The sequence below is a fragment of the Schistocerca americana genome, chromosome X (genome assembly GCF_021461395.2).
Source record: "Schistocerca americana isolate TAMUIC-IGC-003095 chromosome X, iqSchAmer2.1, whole genome shotgun sequence".
In the NCBI taxonomy this organism is placed as follows: domain Eukaryota; kingdom Metazoa; phylum Arthropoda; class Insecta; order Orthoptera; family Acrididae; genus Schistocerca; species Schistocerca americana.
In genome coordinates this window covers 288,375,271-288,387,868 of record NC_060130.1, presented here as the reverse complement: position 1 = coordinate 288,387,868, position 12,598 = coordinate 288,375,271, and positions in this window count along the sequence as shown.

Sequence of the window (12,598 nt, the reverse complement as noted above, 5' to 3'; positions counted from 1 at the left end):
GTAACATGGAAACAAATCGTTTACAGACCCATGTTCAAACAACATCATTTCTTCATGTAAATGTGAGGAATGTGTCCTGCAGTTTATGTCGTACATGGACCCTGTAAATGCTGTTAGTACACAGGGTGGTCAGAAACAGTCTGAAAAGCTAGTAAGGTGCCATGAGAGATAACTGTTGAGAAAAAATTCGATACCTTGCGCCGTTTCCAAGTTTTCCGAGTTAATTAGCATTGAAGTTAATCAGGTCGTTGGACACGAAAATTAAAACGGTCCGCCAGATACAGTTAGTGTTAGTTGTTCTCGTAGCGTAGACGATAGCACACGGGACAGCTCAGCCTCTGGCTTGGGATCGATCCTTACTACCGTCTCATGTCCGACTTCTGTATCACTCCCTTCTTCGGTTTTAGAAAACCAAACGAGGAACGTGTGATTACACCTCTCTGACAGGCTGCTTGAATTTGCGCGCGCAGCGGCCTGACTGACTACCTTCAATGTCAACTCAGAAACGACCTAACGTATCAAACTTTTTTCTTAACAATTATTTCTTATCATGACGTGCCCTTCTACACCCTTACAAGCTTTTCAAACTGTTTCTGACCACTACGCATATGTTGTTACTGGCAGTACTACCCACCCTGTGATACCACTGCCATCAACAAAGTTTACGTGGTACATACAAATCATTTTCTTCCGCTTCAAAATGTAAGTCTAAATGATGTTATTGGCAAAATTTTCACTTCATATAATTTCTGTACCAGAATGTTCATAAAACTTAAGAGTTCTTCTTCTTCTTCTTCTTCTTCTTCTTCTTCTTGCAACAACATTACATACCAACGAAATTGTGAAGGTTGATTGGAATACTGTGACATTTCCATGTGCTAGTTACTGATGAGGAGAGGAGCTGCTGCAAATAATTCAGTACTCAAATAGTATATATATATAACGTAAGGTGTAATTATAAATACTGTGTGAACCATTTGCAAAGCTGGATAAAAGTCAATGATGATACTTCTGAATGGATTTACGTCGATACTGATTTTAAAAGTGAAATAAGCACTCGCTAGAAGCTAAGCGTAATAGTGTTAATGATACCAAAAACTTTCTTAATGGTTTCTTCCAGTTTTCACCAACAAACTAAGTGGGTTCAATTTGTCGCTTAAGATAAATATCTTACTTCATGTTAATTTGTACTTTCCAAGTCAGATGAGGTTAAGGAAATACATATTAACGTCACTGTCACTTTATGATGACATCAGTGGATGGTAGTTAATCAATATTACAGCTTTTAAGAGCTTTTAAACTTTCCAAGTTTGCGATTCCAGTTGGAAGTTAAATGAAATTTTGAAACTCTGCGTTAACATGAACGCAAATAAGTCTTTTTATGAAGGAACACACAAAAAGTTACCAAAATTGATTGCAAACAATTATACCATGACAAATGTGCACTCAAAGTGCGAAAATAATTGCTTGAAGTGGTCAGTTATAGCTTTTTTTCAACCCATCATTAGCCCATGCGATATGAATTTCTGAATGCCTTCCTTGTTCACACGCATTAAACTTTTGAAACATTTCATTTCCTATCAACCTGAAGCATGTGAAAATACTTTTAAAAAAAGCTACGGTATTCAGTATTCTGAGAGAGAGCGGACAGTTATACAGCAGAAAAACTATACAAAAGAGAAGAGTTTGGAGTGGTTCCGTAGCTTCTTTTTTTTTTTTTTTTTTTTTTTTAAGTATTTTCACATGCTTCAGGTTGATAGGAAATGAAATGTTTGAAAAGTTTAATGCGTGTGAACAAGGAAGGCATTCAGAAATTCATATCGCATGGGCAAATGATGGGTTGAAAAAAAAACTGTAACTGACCACTTCAAGCAATATTGTGTACAATCGTGAGGAACACGTAAACCTGTCAACGCGGCTGGTCAGGAACATAGGAATTTACAATCTCTCTTACACAAAAATCATTTTGAGGCCAGAAAGTAGTTGCATTACTCGTCATCAGCTGAAGTATGCGAGCACGTTTTGTGCTATTTTCATTCTAAAGAGAGGTTGGCTGCAGATTTAGTGGACTGTTTGAAATTCAGACAAGTCAATACTGTCACGCCCAGTGAAGAAAAACAGTGCATAAAATTCGACAAAATTGGCAATCAGTTTAAGATATCGTTTGTTATACATGTAGATATCGAATGCTCGCTACATCTGTAGACCATGTAGTATAGTTTTCTATGTAGACTGTACTTAAAGTGAACAACACTCATAGTTACAGCTATACCGATGTGGTGACTATATGGAATGGTTTGATTTGATCTGAACAAGACGATAAAAATAGCTGCTGTCCGAGCCCAGTATTCCCCACATCAAAACAGGGTTTATTGTGTGATTTCACTCCCTGCACTTCGAGTAAACCTGGCCATTACCCTTAAAGGGTATTGGGAGGCTCTTCACCCGTTCTTTATTAGACATGATTTCTTCACGATCTGATATCCGGTCTATTTTGACTTTCGGACTTGAGTGTGGTGTGGTTTCGTCACCCTACCCCACAGACAACACATAGAGGCTTTCTTTTCTATATCCATCGTATATAGGTGTTTCTTAAAGTTCCAATGGACTGTCATTAGTTCTACCATGAGTTTAGTCTGTCTCCTGTTCAATCCCAGGATTACAGAACCTCTATTAAAACATGGCTTTTGCATCGTTAATTTGCCGTGTTTTGGTTTTTGGATCATTGTCCAATGATCTTCATGCTGCCTTCTGATCCAGTTTCGTATTTTTGATTTAACCATCACCTTAGTGATGGTTGGGACTGCTTCTGGTCCAATAAATGGAGTCGTCGCACCTGTCCTAGCTAGCCTATTAGCCTTTTCATTGCCACTTGCTCCTGAGTGATCAGAGATCCACAGCAGATTTAGCTTGTTGCTTTCCCCAGTCTCAAAAGCACTTTGTGGCATTCTGCAATCATCTTGGAGCTAGTTGCAGGTTCTGATAGAGATTTCAGAGCTACTTGGCTGTATGAGTAAATGTAGACGCTCTGATGTTTGTGATGCCTACACAAATTCTCCTCCGCACACAGCCTGGTAGCAGATATTTCCGCCTTGAATACGGTGGCCAGTATCCCTAGAGAGATTGCGCTCTTTGCTGTAAGCTATAGCCCGTATTACCAGGCCCCAGCTCCTTCGCCTGTTTTCCGACAGATTGATAAACCAGACTATGACTCCTGCACAGTGTCACTGTTCGGTCTCCCGCTGGTTGCTACTTCCAATTGTTACACTTAAAACTTTATTGAAGTAGTTCGAAGTTACTGTATAGTCATCCGGCATTTCCCCGACCATTCCTAAATTTACCACATTACTTATATTGGTGTGGGATTCAGGATGTCCAAATATATCCATTTATTTCCAGTTTTTAGCCTGTATGCCCCCTGCCGCTACCTCCAATTTAGCCCACATGTGTTATGTCCAGCACGTTCTCCATCACAGCAGTGGATGTGCTGCTAATTTCGCCTGTTATGGCTAAGCAGTCCAGTCTCTGCACCTTGCCAAGTTCCTTAGCAACCACCTCCTACGTTGCTCCACCATACTGTAGTCCCATAAATTATCAGAAATCATATTACAGTGGTGTATGGACAGTACATACTCTTGCGGTTTCTTTTACAGGCTCTTCCAGTGCTCAGAAGAGTATCTTTCGCCTTAGAATGTATTATATTCGTTATGTGAGGGCTCCATAATAGCTTCGCATCCAGGGTTACGCTTAGATACCTCACTACCTCTTCTACACTGAGTGTTTCATCCAAAAGATTAAGATTTCAGTACCTGTGCTGGATATACTTCCTCGTAAACGGTACTACACCAGTTTTCTTAAGGCTGGCCCGTAGACCTTGTTTCAGACGCCAGCTTCGCACAATGGTTAATGCACATTGTGTCGTAGTTCTAACAGTACTAGAAAATTTGCAAAGTATTACTATGACTAAGTCGTCAGTATATCATTGGTTAAAGCAGTCTAGTATTCAGCTCTTCGTTCATTCACCACTAGGTTCCATAGTACGATGCTCATGTTATAATTTCGAACCTACGTCAACAAGTGAAAGAAACACAACAGCGAAAATAAATACAGCACATTTCCCTGTGATTAGAACACACATGGAAAAGTACGACGCAAACCATTTCCAGTGTTGTCACTAAATTCATGTTTTAAAAAAGGTTGACATTTTCAGCATTTTCCTTAAAATCTTTTCATTTTTCTGCTTCCTCCTTTTGATTTCTTCAACTTTGTGGCGTGATCTATGGAAAAATGTCTCTCATGTTTGAAACCTGAGGAGCTGTAAATAACAAGAAAGTAATTCTTCGACAGTGAAGAGTTTAATTTGATTAATAAGGAAGGCGTGTTTCCACATTAATATGTCAATAAAGGGTCCTTTTTGTTGGATGATCAGCTGTCGTACATTGAAGCGTTGAAAATCACGTTGACCGTTGAAAGAACTATCGAAGGGCATGCATACCAAAGAGCAGTTAAGGTGTAGTATTTATTTCAATTTTTTTCAATTTATTGGCTGCCCATACAGCCATCTCATTAATTGAAAGAAGATACGACAGTGTGTTTTGAGGCGACGTTCTTGTCAGTTACGGTGCTAAGAATGTAAAGACAACACAACAACCATTCCCCTAGCGTAGAAAGCCTCCAACCCGGCTGGGAATCGAACCGAAGCCCCTTCGGTTTGCAATCTGCTGTGCTGACCCCGCAGCTATCGAGGCGGGCTACGCACAGCGTTTATTTGAATGCAAGGCATATTGGCCGATATCTCTGAAAATTTCAACAGACTCTATCTAAACGTAAGAACTGGATCCAGCCCATTGTGTGACTTCACCTAATTTAACGTGAGATTCTTTGCTGAAAAGTACTAGCGTAAAACTGCAGCTCATTACAGCCATCAAACAATTACAACTTGCGTAGAGTGGCGCCGAAAGTAGCACTGTTTGCTGTTCGCATAGACATACTGTTGCACACAATAGATTTCTTGCCCGATTGTAACGAAAATAACGATGAATCATTGCGTACTTCGATGTTCACAGTCTCTGTAGACGGGAAATGACGTGACACCTACCAGTATACGATTTCCATGTCTGTATGAAGAAATGGTGGACAGTTTTGAAGTAATACGCATACCAGACGATTCAGATGTCGGAAACATTTTAAAAGTACACCTCGAATATCCAGCAAATATCCATGAACTTCACGCCAGTCTACTATTATGCCCAGAGAAAATGGTACCACCAACTTGCATCAACAAGCCGGGAAATCCGAAGTTGATTTCCACATTATCCGATAAAAACTGTATGATTTACTACAGAAATTTAAAGCACTATTCGAACAATAATCTTACCCCATGGGAAATTCACCAGATATTCCTGCATGCTCGCTGGATGAAAGCGTATATCAACCCTGATCTGAGAAGCGTACAAACACAAAAAAGTTTTATATTTTTTAATTTGTGGTAAGATCTTGTGGGACCAAACTGCTTAGGTCGTCGGTCCCTAAGCTTACACACTATTTAATCTAAATTAAACTAACTTACGCTATGGACAACATACACACCCACGCCCGAGGGATCACTCGAACCTCCGACGGGGGAGTCGCACAGACTGTGGCTATGCGCCCAAGACCGCGTGGCTACCCCGCGTGGCAAAGATTTAGAAACTAATTGTTTTCAAACTTACGAATAACATTGTTTTGGGCAAAACTATGAGCGAAGAATGAGTGGAAAAACCTACATTGATTTATGAAAACCACAGAAACTCAGTCAGTATTGGTGGACAGGGATTTGAGCCCCATTCCACGTGAATTACATATCCATACAAAATGAGGCACATACAGAGTGGTGTAACATGCTTTACTTAGTGTGTGGGTATTACCCACAACATCCCATCACAATACCACCAAAATTACACAAGACAAAGAAGGAGCTGTTGCTTTGATTTGTAGATGAGCATAAGTGCAGTGCCGCATTTAAGGAAAATTTGGTTGCTATTGAACGAAGTAGACGTGACAATACTTTTGTAGGGCGGTGCTCAGCAGTTGAAAAATGTTTAATCAAAAACAGATTTATATAGCTGCACTATCTACTGCTAACAAAAATCTTTCAACCGATACTAGTGGCAATTTGATAAGGTTTTTAACAGCAGGTGATAGTACAGCTGTATCAATATGTGTTTGATGAGACGTAAAATAGTTTTTGCAGGCCCACAGATGTAGGAGTGGTTATTACGGATATTTCTAAGGCGCCTCTTATAGTTTTCTGTTATCGTTATACGTTTAAGAAATCTGATCCAAAAATGTTTAAATGTGTTACACAGACACCGATAGCTTAATACATCACGTAATTAACTCAAATATTTATGATATGATAAAAGATATATGCACGGGAGGGGGGGGGGGGGGGGGGGGGTAGGGGGGTTGGAACTTCGGTTTGTCAAGTAAGTGTGCTTTAAGATGAACTATCACTGGACATTAATAGACAATTCATAGGACTGAGAGGAAACAACGCATACTCTCGAAACTGAAACGCAGCGCCACAAAGCGAAAAGTTTGATTCACTCATCAGCCAAGGAATAAGGCACTGGTGATTACTGGGAATATGTATTAAATAATGTTGATAGATTGACTGTTCAGTATGTAATTCGATCAAAGGTACGTACACTTTCCACTATGCAGCATCGTAAATTGGTATTGTCTACAAAAGACGATAAACGCTTCACACTCGTTGATAAAGTGAGCATTGTAGCATAGGGCCATTTTTGAGAAGACAGGGCTAGTCAGCAAATATGTTAAGGAAATCTGGCGTATAAAAGTTAAAATGTGTTACATAGACACAGAGAGCTTAATATATCATGGAACTACCTCAAACATGCATATGTGAAAAGGCAAAGTAAAGTACTTACACCCTTAAAGTTTATTATGCCAAGCATTAGTTAGAAACCAGAAAAGCGCAGGCAGCTACGGCGAGGGTCATGAGCGGTTTTGGTTTATGTGGAAATAAGACTCGCCTTCCGGCGTCAAAGGCTGTGGGTATACACTGAGCGTCCCGGATAAACTCATGCGTGAGCTGTATTTCAAATATTAATATCAATATGAGCACCACCTCAAGTTACCAGAATCTGGAAATAAGACTACGAGGTGTGTGAGAAAAGTAATGAGACTGATTCTGTATCTACCAAACTTGTTGTTTATTTATTTACTTTTCAAACAACAATATCGTCCGTTTCAAAGTAGTACCATTCGGCAACTATATACCCACGGAGTCGTCGTCCACAGTCTTGGTAGCAGCTTTGGAAGGCTTCGGTTGGTAGGGCCTATAATATGTCGGTCATATTCTTTTGAATGTTCTCCAGACTCCCAAAATTACGTCCTTTTAAGACATTCTTCAGTTTCGGGAAAAGAAAAAGTCACAAGGAATCATATCTCGTGAATAGTTGGACTGTGGAACAACAGACATGCTTTGTGAGGTCAAAAATTCCGCGATGGAAGAGACCATGTAACATGGAGCGCTGTCATGATACAGCATCCACTGGTCTGCAATGTGCAAAATTTCAGTCATAATTTGATGTTGGGTGAAAGTATAAGTTTAACATGTCACTTATCATCCTTTCTGTTAAGCGTCTGCCTGCTCTCATAAGAGCACGTACACATTCGGCGTCTTCGCCGATTTTTGAAGTTGAAAAATGGCTCTGAGCACTATGGGACTTAACATCTGTGGTCATCAGTCCCCTAGAACTTAGAACTAATTAAACCTAACTAACCTAAGGACATCACACACATCCAAGCCCGAGGCAGGATTCGAACCTGCGACCGTAGCAGTCCCGCGGTTCCGAACTGAGCGCCTAGAACCGCGAGACCACCGCGGCCGGCTTGAAGTTGAAGGTCTCTTTGAGCGAAGTTCATCTTTCCAACGTGTTCCCAGCCTTCCAAAAACGAAATGTGGCAGCGTAAAACTTGTGCTTCTGATAACGAATTCTCCGCATAGGCCTGGTTGAAATTTTGAAAGGTCACACTCGTGGATTCACCAAGTTTAAGAAAAACCTTAATGACAGAACGTTGTTCTAAATTCCGCTGTTCCATTGTGGTAACACACAACAAAAACACGACTCCATTGACGAAGCTCTCAAAAATCGCGTGATGGTTGTACGGAGATAAAACTCGAACTGAGCCTCTGGAAGGCCTGAACACACCGGTCTTCACAACCAGAATAACAGAGAGTTGCCAAATCACTCGCAGAGTTGTCAGTCTCATTACTTTTCTCTCACGCTTTGAATATTCCCAAAAACCGTAGCCACAGAGGCATAAATGAGATTAGCCGGGAACTTCCCAGAGAAGTTTCTAGAGGCGACGAGATGATGTTGGAAGATGAACTCAGAACATCAAGTGATCTGGCAATGTGCAGGTCTGGCGTCAGGAAGTGTAGTTTATAACCTCAACGGATGGTCCGAACGTTAGTTTAGTATAGAGCCTTGATGTAGGGACTCATCATGCGACATGCTGTGAAACTGCCTAGGTGAGCCCAAAGCCGTTCTTCCCGTCTAAATCACGCCTTTGTGTGTCAGAACTTACTGAATGTAGGTAGCAGTTAGTTCGAAGCGTAGCTTAGCTTCAATCGTGAGTCGACTCAAAGTATCAGTTAGGTTACCTTATCCACTGTTCGTTTTAGCTCCTCACGTAGTCGTGCGCTGACTAAATGAAACCAAGTATAACCTTTATTTGATATACTAAAACTTGTTTCCAGCTGAGTCTTCATCATTTCAGAATTGTAGAGGTGTCATGTTATTTGGCTAAGAGCAGCTCAACGACACAACATAAAAATTATAGTGCCATTCGTGGGGCGTGCCAATTGCATTATTGCACTCTGCACTTTGATAGGAATAAGCCCTGTTCGTAAGAGACTTCAGCCCAGCATCACGCTCTCAGACGTTCCGGTTTCCACTTCATTTGAATAACCTAACACAAAAGCAGTAAGGCATGCGCAAGGCATAGAGCCAGAAACGTTAAGGCAATAAATTGTGAGAAGAGCAGCACTGAGAGGTCCTGGACGGTAACAAAGAGGGCACCACCAAGGGTCGAAGCAGCGTGAAAGAGACATCGGCACGCCAGGCCGATAATCACCGGAGATCCAGGGAAACCGCCGGCACGCCGGGCCGCGCCGTAGTCCGCACGCAGCGACGCAGCAACCGACATCCCAGACATCGCATCTGCATCCACGCAAGTCCCACAGTAGCGTAGCATCCCCTACTAGTACAACAGCCTAGGCAGCATGTCAGCTTAACGGAGGCACAACTACAGCTACATCTACTTCTACATGAAGACTCTGAAATTCACAATTAAGTGGCTGACAGTGTGTTCACCGAACCACCTTTAAGCTACCTCTCTACCGTTCCACGCGGGAAAAACAAACTCGGGAATCTTTCTGTGCGAGGTTTGATTTCTCTTGTTTTATTATTAGGATCAATTCTCTCTACGTAGGTGGACGCCAACAAAATATTTACCATCCTAATTCGTGTATCATCTCCGTGGCACTCTCTCACTTATTTCGCGATAATGCAAAACGAGCTGCTCTTCTTTGAACTTTTTCGATGTCCTCCGTCAGCCCCATCTGATGCGGGTCCCACACTGTGCAGTACTACTCCAGAAGATGGAGGACAAGAGTAGTGTAAGCAGTCTCTCTAGTAAACCTGTTACATTTTCTAAATGTTCTGTCAATAAAGCTCAGTCTTTGGCTTGTTTTCTTCACGACATCAAGTATGTGACCGTTCCATTTCAAGTAATGTGTAATTGTAATCCCTAAGTATTTAGTTGAGTTCACAACTGTGGTGTGCGTACTGTAAGACCTTCGGTACACACACCATCAGATTATTTGACTTGTCGCTCTAACGAAGTAGGCGAGTGTCAGCATTATGTCTCGTGGTCTTATCGTGGCGTGTTTATCTTCTGCCGTTAGGTCAGACGATAGAAATTCCACTTGCACGCTTAGAGTAGCAGATTGACGGTGACCAACTTTAAACAGAACTTCATTAATTTTGACACACATTTATTAAAATAATAAAAATCATAGATATTACGTAACTTGATTCTGGATGCTGTTTACAATAGACAATCTGAAGTTCCTTTGGTCTTGGTACGTTAATCTTATTCTCACATATCTCTGATACTTGACAAAGTGTCTATACATTTCTCTTCATGGCTATGTACAGGAATATGATAATCTTATTAGGCACAGACTGACACTTGACTACAGACTAATGCAGAGTAATGCAGACTGATGCAGACTGCCTAATCGGAGGTCTGTACACTCGTTATAATACCACGCGCGTTCAGGTATCACTGTGCGAGTGTGATCCGCGAGGAGAAAAGGTTCTACGTTAGCAGCAATCTCATTGGCTGCGTTACATATTAATACGCGGATCGGCGGAAGTAGAATTTGGTCCGTCTTTATGGCAGCGCCATCTCGTAGAGCGGAGACGGACGTGCGCTGCGCCTGCGCTGTTGTGCTTAGCGGGGCGCGCTCTAGTGGGAAAGTTGAGTACGCGCTGACTACGCGGAACTATGCACACAACAACAACCATTAGATTTGTGTGATTTATCGTGTAACTGAAATGTAACGGATTATTTTTAGTGCCCTAGTGGATGACTTTAGCCATTTCATGATTAAGAGTCGATTACCGTGTTTTGCACCACACACATCTCTTGTCTAATTCATTTTGCAGTTTTGATCATATGATGACTTTACATTACGGTAAATGACAGCGTCATCTGCAAACAATCTAAGAGGTTTGGCCAGATTGTCTCCTAAATCGTTTATGTAGATCAGAAAAAGTAGAGGTCCCGTAACACTTCCATGTAGAACACCAGATGTTACTTTTGTTTCACTCGATTACATTCAGTCAATTAGAATGATCTGTGACTTTTCTGACAAGAAATCACGAATCCGGTCACACAACTGAGAAGATATTGCATAGGTACTCGCATGTGAGGAACGGTGTCAAAAGCCTTCTGGAAATCTAAAAACATGGTATCAACTTGATGTCCACCGTCGACAGCACTCATTACTTCGTGGGAATAAAGACCTAATTGTGTTTCACGAGGATATTTTCTGAATCCATGTTGGCTGCTTGACAATAAATCGTTTTCTCCGAGGCGATTCATAATCTTCGAGCACAGTATTATGTTCCAAAATCCAACTGCAAATCTACGATAGTGATGTAGGTCTGTAAGTCAGCGGATTGCTCCAGTTCCATTTCTTGGGTATTTGTCAGCTCATTTCGACGTTATTTGATGGGAATAAAACCAAGTTAAATGAATTTCTACATAACTGTTATTCCGCCTTTGAACTCGTCAATAAATAGAAACATGACGTATTGCTTAAACTCGTTAAAAAGAGGATCATAGTCTCAATTCGAAATAAACTACTAATTCGTGACCTGACGTCCACATGGCCTGGCGTTAGCGAACTGTAGATGGAAAATTATGGATATAAACGTACATTCGAGTTTTATGCGTATGCAGTATTCGCGGAAAGACCGAAAAAAAATGGTTCAAATGGCTCTGAGCACTATGGGACTTAACATCTGAGGTCATCAGTCCCCCAGAACTTAGAACTACTTAAACCTAATTAACCTAAGGACATCACACACATCCATGCCCGAAGCAGGATTCGAACCTGCGACGGTAGCGGTCACGCGGTTCCAGACTGAAGCGCCTAGAACCGCACGGCCACACGGTCACAGGAATTAACACAGTGGGTACATGTATATATTCTCTGCGGCATCAATTCTAGGAAACAGTCCGAGGAGAATTATAATGCACAGAACTGGAAAATAGTTTAGCTCAAATTTGGAAGCTGAGTATAGCCGTTCTCTACCTGGTATACAATGAAGTGACAAAAGTCATGGGATTCCTTCTAATATAGTGTCGGACCTCCTTTTTCCCGACGTAGCGCATCAACTCGTCGTGGCATGGACTCAACTGACATCTCGATTAAGTCCCATAAATGTTCGATGGGACTTATGTCGGTTGATCTGGGTGGCCAAATCATTCACTCCAATTGTCCAGAATATTCAAAAAATCAAATCGCGAACAGTTGTGACCCGGTTACATGGCGCTTTGTCATCCATACACGAATGGCTGCAAATGGTCTCCAAGTATCCGAAAATAACCATTTTTATTCAATGATCGATTCAGTTGGACCAGACGACTCTGTCCATTCCACGCAAACACAGCCCACACCATTATGGAGCCACCACCAGCTTCCACACTGCCTTGTTGACAATTTGGTCCCTGATTTCGTGGGGTCTGCGCCACATTCGAACCCTATCGAGAGTTCTTACCAACGGATATCGGGACTCACCTCACCAGGTAAGTGTTTTCCAGTCATCTAAGGTCCGACCAATATGGTCAGAGTTCAGGAGAGGTGCTGCAGGCGATGTCGTGGTGTCAGCATAGGCACTCGCCCAGTCGTCTGCTGCCATAGCCCATTAAGCCAAATTTCCCCGCACTGTCCTAACGGATACGTTAGCCGTACATACCACATTGATTTCTAAGTTTATTTCACTCAGTGTTT